The sequence below is a fragment of the Thunnus maccoyii genome, chromosome 9, assembly GCF_910596095.1.
Source record: "Thunnus maccoyii chromosome 9, fThuMac1.1, whole genome shotgun sequence".
NCBI classification, from domain to species: Eukaryota; Metazoa; Chordata; class Actinopteri; order Scombriformes; family Scombridae; genus Thunnus; species Thunnus maccoyii.
This window is the reverse complement of record NC_056541.1, coordinates 24,221,895-24,229,632: the sequence shown is the minus strand read 5'-3', so window position 1 is coordinate 24,229,632 and position 7,738 is coordinate 24,221,895. Positions and strand designations below refer to the sequence as shown.

The 7,738-nt window shown below is 38.7% G+C and overlaps 1 long non-coding RNA gene across 4 annotated transcripts; it reads right to left on the bottom strand.

Annotated features, from left to right (window-relative positions):
* Positions 1 to 2,573: 2,573 nt before the first annotated feature.
* LOC121903940 lies at positions 2,574 to 7,447 on the bottom strand. 4 transcript variants are annotated; one of them, XR_006098143.1, is made up of 4 exons: positions 6,944 to 7,447; positions 6,527 to 6,870; positions 5,513 to 5,975; positions 2,574 to 4,965 (listed from the first exon to the last, which is right to left on the bottom strand). It is a non-coding gene; the product is annotated as an uncharacterized LOC121903940 (long non-coding RNA). The 4 variants fall into 4 exon arrangements; XR_006098144.1 differs by having other exon boundaries at positions 5,513 to 5,998; positions 6,527 to 7,441; XR_006098142.1 differs by having other exon boundaries at positions 5,497 to 5,975; positions 6,527 to 7,441.
* Positions 7,448 to 7,738: the final 291 nt, after the last annotated feature.

The following is a 7,738-nucleotide window of genomic DNA, read 5'->3' as shown; positions in this document are numbered from 1 at the left end:
CATACCTGCCTTTGAACTGGAGTTTGTGTGATATTTAAGACTTTAAGTGGAGCCTCACTGTTCTGTGAGGAGTTTTGTGTGTGTTAAGACTCTGCTCTCTGAGCTCTGCGGTGAATTACAGATGACCCATGAAGACCCCAGACCCCGCTGCTCCTACCTATGGAAACCCCCGTCATCTGGATCACATCGGGCTCAAATGGGGGGTAGAGCTCCCTCAGTCTGACACAAGCAAAGAGGACGCTGGAATGAAGGTCTGGTGAGGTGTGTGTGTAGGTGTAGGTGTCAATGAGCGACACAAATCCCGCTTTCTGTCTCTCTCTTTTACACATACAAACCTGTATTACACTTTTGGAGTTTATTTAAGCCGCACAAAACAGTTTACAATAAATAAAATAAGATAATTAGACACAGTGGTCAAGGTTTTCAGTGTTGGGGATTTACAGTTATTGGTCACTGCCGCAGTGTGCACAGCTCACACCCCTCTCAATCTCAACCAGCACCAAGTGATGGAGAGGAAGATTATTAGCAAAGATTGATTTGCACCTCTCCCTAAAACTTTTTGAGTATGCACTGACTAGAAATGGAAAAGTAGTCTGATAACAGGTAGGCCTACATTTAACAGCTGCCGCACAATGTATCAGAGAAAAATCTATCACAAAGAAATAATACATTCCCTCAGTTCAGAGTATAAATCCATAAAACTGTGCATGTCCTTGGTGTTGTGATTTGTTTTAGGTGAAAACTGTACTTTTTTAATTAATTAATTTGCTGCTTTAAAGTTTAGACCGTGTGCATATTTTATAGAAAACAGAACATCCTTTACGCTGACGAAACAGGATCCACTGCACCAAAAACCATCAAATCCTCTAACCTGATAAGTTGCTGCCCCCTGCTGTAATATTGCAGCCATGAACATTTTGAAATACTCCCATCAAGTAACATGTTGTGTATATGAGGATGTATATGTGTATGTAATGCGTTTTAATTCAGAGATGACATGATGATCTTGTGCCACCTGTAAACATGAATAAATCTTGAACATGCAAACTCAAAAAATCCTAATCCGTGTACTTACAAACACGTTGTAGAACATCTTATTATGAAACAAGTACATGTGGATTTTTTTAATTAAATTTCATAATATTATAGTCCAAATATTTTCCTATTCCAAGAAAAAGGAAAGAACATCTCCTCTGGGACAAAAGAGACAGAGAGTTCAAATCCAGATACCATAAACAAAAGTACCTGGCATTAATTAACCATGAACAGGTTATTAAAAATGATGTAATCTCTCTCGATTTGGCAGTATTGCTCTACTAGAAGCTCTTTATGGCGGTGTGTGTGTACTTGTATGTCTATCTTTGTGAGAACCAATTAGAGTTTTAGACCTGGGGAGTGAGGATATTTTAGCAAAGTGAGGATATTTGGGTCAGTCCTCACTTTAGGGCAGACCTTCAAAGTTTTTGATAGTTAAGACTTGTTTTTTTTAGTTTTGGTTAGAATTGTGTTCAGGTTCAGTTAACGGTAAGGTTAGGGTTAAATTAGAGTAAAGGGCTAAGGAGTGCATTATGTCAATGAGTGTCCTCACTAGAACTAAAAACATGTTTGTGTGTGTTGGCATATCGTAGGTGGCCACAGGTGTTGTAAACAGATACTGCAAGACTCTGCATGTGTTGAACATGCGGTGACAGTAATCATGCTTCACTATGATTACAGCAATCAAGAGACTAAAAATGTTATTTAGGATAATGGCGCTCCTGGAGTTGCCACTACATATTACCATAGAAATAAAATACCTTGTAATTTCCTGGCTGGGTGCAGAAAGCATGTTCCTGAGCAGGACTCTACCTTTTGTTGTTGTTGTTGCAGGCAATTTGAATGCTTTCTTGCATGAGGTCCTTTGTATTAAACCCACTTGGTTGCAATCTTTTGTGTGTGATTAATTGAGACAAGAGACAATACAATAAAATATGTTTATGTGGGAAAAATATTACATAGCAGGAGATTAGAAAAAGTATAAGACATCAGAATCAGGTACAAAAAAAAAAAAACAGTTGTGTAATTTAAAGTCCCCCTCCAGTCATAAATGTGTTTTGCTTGTTGTTACTTCACTGTGCAGAATGATGTATGTGCAGATTTTGACACTAGAAGGCTGTTTTCACATTTATCTGCTGAAGTGTGAAAGTTTCTCTGCGCTCACCTTAAATCTGAGTTTGATTTGTGACATCACAACCAGTTTAGAAACAAGTTGTGGTCCAATATGTGATGTAACTTTAATCATTTATAACTGGTTAACTGAACTTTTTTGTGGAAAACCTATACATTATATTCATACATACATATATAAATATATTCCAAGAAGAGTATTTTTTACATGTCTTAAAACATATCTGGAGGGGATCTTTAAATTTTTTTCTTTACATGTAGGATTCTTCCATACAGTGTATATTTTAAGAGGTTCAAGGTTAATAGTTTTCAACTGGCCGCTCATGTAGACTGAAAGAGTCATTGTAAAATACATTTGACCTAAATTGCTCTGATGAATGTCATCTGCATCTGTATGTTCAGTTTTCCTTTAACAGAACAAATCAAGGTCACTCATCCAATTTGGAATTTGCTTACAGTTGTACTCACACTCACACTCTCTCTCACACACACACACAAACAAACACACACACTCCCTCTCCCTCTCTCTCTCTCTCTTTTGCGCTCACTTTCATACACACTTACACATACAGGCACATTCAATCCTGTTAGTACATTCAATAAGTGATGCAACTCCTCAATTTCAGGGTGCCACTGATTCTGTCACTTAGCAGAAAGTTAGTGATTATAGTTAGTTTGTTAGATTATTAGTTTATTAGTGGGTTAGTTTGTTAGTTTGCTGAGAGCTATTAAAAGCCCTTTGGTTAGTATATGTTAATTTACTGTAACTGTAGGAGAGGTTAGCTGCTTGTTGAGAGCACAAAACTGTCTAGCTTGTTTATAAGGACTTCCATTGATCAGTTAAGAGTTAAAGGGCTTAGTTCTCAGTAGGACTGCCCATTGATAAAAAAAAAAAAAGCACATACTAGAAACAGGGCATGCTTTGATCTGAACAAAGAGACAGAATAATTTGACTACACATATCAAGAATAAAATAGTTTTAGTCAGAGAAAACGAAAGATGTTAGTAAGGGCAACAGGTGGACCTTTATAGCCTCACCGCTGTTAGTATCAACACCATAAGGAGTTAGTAGTGGAGCTGAGGTTTGCTTGGCTTGTGTCTTACTGCATTATCTGTGGTGACAACAAGCCAGGCACTCACCTGCAAAGGTTGACCACACAGCACACAGACAGAGACACAAAGCTGGGTCTCTGAGGACGTGAATTTAGCCTTTGTGAAGTCTGACACAGTAGTCATTTGAAATCAGATAATCAGTCATGACAGATTTTTTTTTTTAAGTATGTGGTCAACCCAATCTGATATTGGCAGCTGTTTTCTGCTCCTCTTTTCATCTTGTGGTTAATAACAGTTTCCTTCCCAAGTCCTGAAACCCTTCTTGACATGTTAGCATTTTTCATTGATTTTCATCTGTTATAATTAATCTGAATCGGTCATTTGGGGAAGAAGGATTGCAGGATCATGAGAGAGGAGTGTGTGCATCAGACTGCGGGCATAAAGCAGAGGGTTAGTCAGTGGGTTAGAAAGAACAAGGCCAGCCATCAGCATTCAGAGTACAGGTTAGTAATCATCTTACTGTTAGCAGACATTAGTATTGTTAGATATTAGTGAGATTCTGTTAGTACGAGCCAGACCTGGGTAAAATACCACTTGCGCATAATTATTAGCATTTGCTGTAATTTGCTTGAGTATCAGATGATGGGGCTGTAAGCATTGAGACAATTTAATTAATGCCAGCAGGCCTCATTTAGAAAACTACACACTATTAATTTTCAGCAACATTCTTGTGATTATCTAAACCACAAGAATCCCCACCTAACTGGTACTTCAGAGAGGTTGTAACAAATGCTAAGAATCTTTTGGAAATATTTTGCCCCTTGTCTGGTACATTCAGTGTCTTAAAGGAGAGCTTCAGGCATTTTGAAAAAATTTGCAGCTATGAGAAAAATCACTGAAAAGCAGCTTTTAACTCAAGCCCATGATATATATTTATATATATATGTTTTATCAGACAGACATGAATACACATGCACACATACAGGAACAAAAACACACACAAATACAGCACATGCACACACACACACACGCACACACACACACATGCACTCACGCAGACACATACGCCCACACACTACAGTAAAATACACACTGTACATACTGTATAAAGTACATGTAAAAATAGTTGGTATCACACCACAAACTAAGTAAACATACTGTGTTAATTACAGATTGTCACAATGTGAGAGAACTAGTCATTCTCACACTACAATATGCGTGTAAGCAGGTTTTTTTTCTAACATTACAAGCTTGAAATGTCGGAGATTTCCAGTTCTGGGTCTGGTGAGGAGTTAACAGACAGGGCGGCACCATTAAAACACCATTTCTAGTGAATTTAAAGTGTCTTATACAAGGAGAAGTGAGTGAGGTGTTAGGCAGAGTAACCAAGGCGACAGTGTGAAGAGGTCACTGCAGACAGCAGCTAGAAAAACAAGCATGAGAGGTGATTGGTAGCTGCAGCGTCAGTGTTTTTGATCAGCCAAAAAGAGCGCAGGAGCGGATAGAGCGACGTTAGTATTACTCACAGCCAGGGAAGAACATTGTTACGTATTATCCTGTACTCAAAACACCACCTGTGGTAAACATCTCTGCTAAAAAAAATGAATCGCACTAACAATGAACACAAAGCAGTGATGAACTCTTCCATGCCTATTTCACTGACGCACAAAAGCAGCAGAAGTCATCTCAGACACTTGAGCATGGATCCTCTGAAGATACAGCAGAAATGGCACCGGGCATCAAACACTGCAGACAAATTACATAAGAGCTGTTACAAATTAAAGTAAATGAAGAAGTACTGAATGTTGTGATTTTCTTTTTTTTTTTTTTAGATTCCTGCTGGCCTCTTTTATGTGACATGATTTTAAAGACATATTTTTCCTCATAACTGGTCTGACAAACAGGCAAACATTTTTTCATGGATAATCCTGCATAATGTTGAATAATGAATGTGAAAAGCAGATTATGCTAATCTGATTTGGTCACAGTCTCCACTTTCAGGTTGGTTTATCTCTCCTCTTAACCATAATCCTGAGAAGGATAGCAGCATATAACAGGAAATATGGCAGCGTTTTAACACATCACTAATCTCCCATGTTGTATCTGTTCCCTATTTATGTGCACTCTCAGCCAGAAACACATTAACACACATACACAGGGAAAAAAAAGCAAAAGCCATATACAGTCTGTAAAAATTGGCACTGCAGTTTATATTCATCCAGACCTAACAAGGCACAATGTAGAGTGTAAAGGGAATATGAGGGAAATAAAAGTCACCGTGGTGTAAATCTACCGAGAGATCCTGTAACAGCCTGTGAGGCAACACAGTAGAGGGTGATGGAGCGATGCCGTCAGGAGTACAATGAGGTCCGGTGCGAGTCCCGATCTGCTTTCTCATCAGTGTAACTGGAGAGGAACACACAACACAAAGCAGCAGAAAAAGTGGGACGCAACCCAACTGTCCTCCCAAACTACCCCAGGGATCACTTGTTCTTTGGTTTTATTGTTTCTCTCCTTACTGCTTTTTAATCTAGTCTAGAGACAAACAAGACTAAAATACACCCACTACTACAAGATATCAATCATTTGAGATAGGATTTGGTGATATTATTTATCAAACTGATATTGTGTGACAGTGAAATTGAACCTTCTTGTTGATTTTAATAAAGATAATCCAGCCTGTACACATAACCTGTCCAGATGATGGTTCCCATGTGGATCCTCCAAGTCTCCATACCGGTAACACGTCAGCAGCCCTGTAGATGAATCACAAGGTTACCTAAAAACCAAAAGCATATAATATTCCATAAATACCTATAACTGCTGTTATAGCAGGTGATTGTGGACTAATTTACCTTATAATTACCTAAAAACTAAACAAATACAACAATACAAGGAAACCACAGCTAACGTTGAAGTCATTTTTTGAATCATTTAATCTGGCTAAGCAGTGCAGAAATGCAATATAGATGGACGCACAGCCCTATCTGGAAATGTAGACCCTGTAGGCTGTAGTATGTTGTAGCACTGCCTGCAGCAACGATATTGTCGAAGATTAGGCTACATAAAGCTTAAATAGACTGTTAACAAACCGTGTTAAATAGCTTCTCTATAAATAAGCATATTTAATATTCATTAACCCTGCATGCATGTCAGGTTGAGGAAATACATTTTCTACAGACTAGGCCCTCATCTGCAGGGAATTAAATGAATTAATGTTAATCTGATAAAAGATTAATCAAATGTAACTAGTTTAATGGGCGCGATAAAAACAGCAGAATGAGAACTATAGGATGGTTTTTCCTACCAGTGATCTCCAGGTTGCACATGCACCTGTCCCGCAGCATCAAATGGAGCGACAGGAGTGTTAGGAATCACATCTTCTTCTTCTTCGTCGTCTTCTTCTTCTTCTTCATGCTGGGAACAAGCCTCCTAGCCCGCCAACACACGCCGTGTGTGTGTGTGCAGGGATTTCGCCTGCAGTGAAAGACTGGTCGCCTTCTGGACCTACACGATACGCACTAACATGAGCCACGGCGGAGCGTCGTCTACATGGCTGCAGAGCTGAGACAAGCAGATGAGAGCCAACAACAGCTGCGCACTGACGGGAGTCCAGTCCGGGGAAAACAGGATAAAGTGGAGACGGAAGCCCTGAGACAAAGGAAATGGATGGAAGGTATTAAACAGAACAGCGATGTCTTTGACTGAGCGGGACTGCGCAGACCTGAATTAATCAGTGGTCTCGGTCTCCAGCTGCTGCCACAGGTTTATGGTCTTTTGTATGCGCGCCCTTCATCCACCATCTGTGTTTCCTGGGCAACCGAGGACTGCCTGCAGGCATAAACACCACCAGCTAATACACAGCAGCCACCTCAAACCATGAAACACCACAGTATTCTGCTATAGGCTAATCTTACTTCTACTGTAACACAATCAATTTGTTATATTCTTAAAAACCTAATTATTGACTTCTTTCCCCCCACACATGCACACAAAAACACAAATGAATTCTGTTTTTCTGCTCATTTATTTTATAACAACATATAATGAAGGCTACTAGTCATCCAAATGTAAAACAATAATAAACTGATAAAAAGAAGAATATTTTCCAAAATTGACACAACCTTAATTTAGGAAGACTGACAATGGTCAGTTATTTTTACAGAGGTTTTCTTTGACCTGAGCTATAAGTATTTGTCACTTCATTATGTCTGTATGTCCACATTAATAGTATGATACATTTAGTCTTACGCTTAAAGGACAATTTTGACCATCATACACACACACACACACACACACACACACACACACACACACACACACACACACACAACACAACACAGAGTTTGATGGTTGTAAAGAGCACTCCTGAAACCAACTAGTACATTTATGTTTTTTATTATTAAAGTGTTTTTAATATTTGGATTATATATGCTTTTCTTTTTTTAATTATTACTATTATTATACATTTATGTATTACTAAAGCAACTCAAAATCAACTTTGCAAAGTCCTTCATAC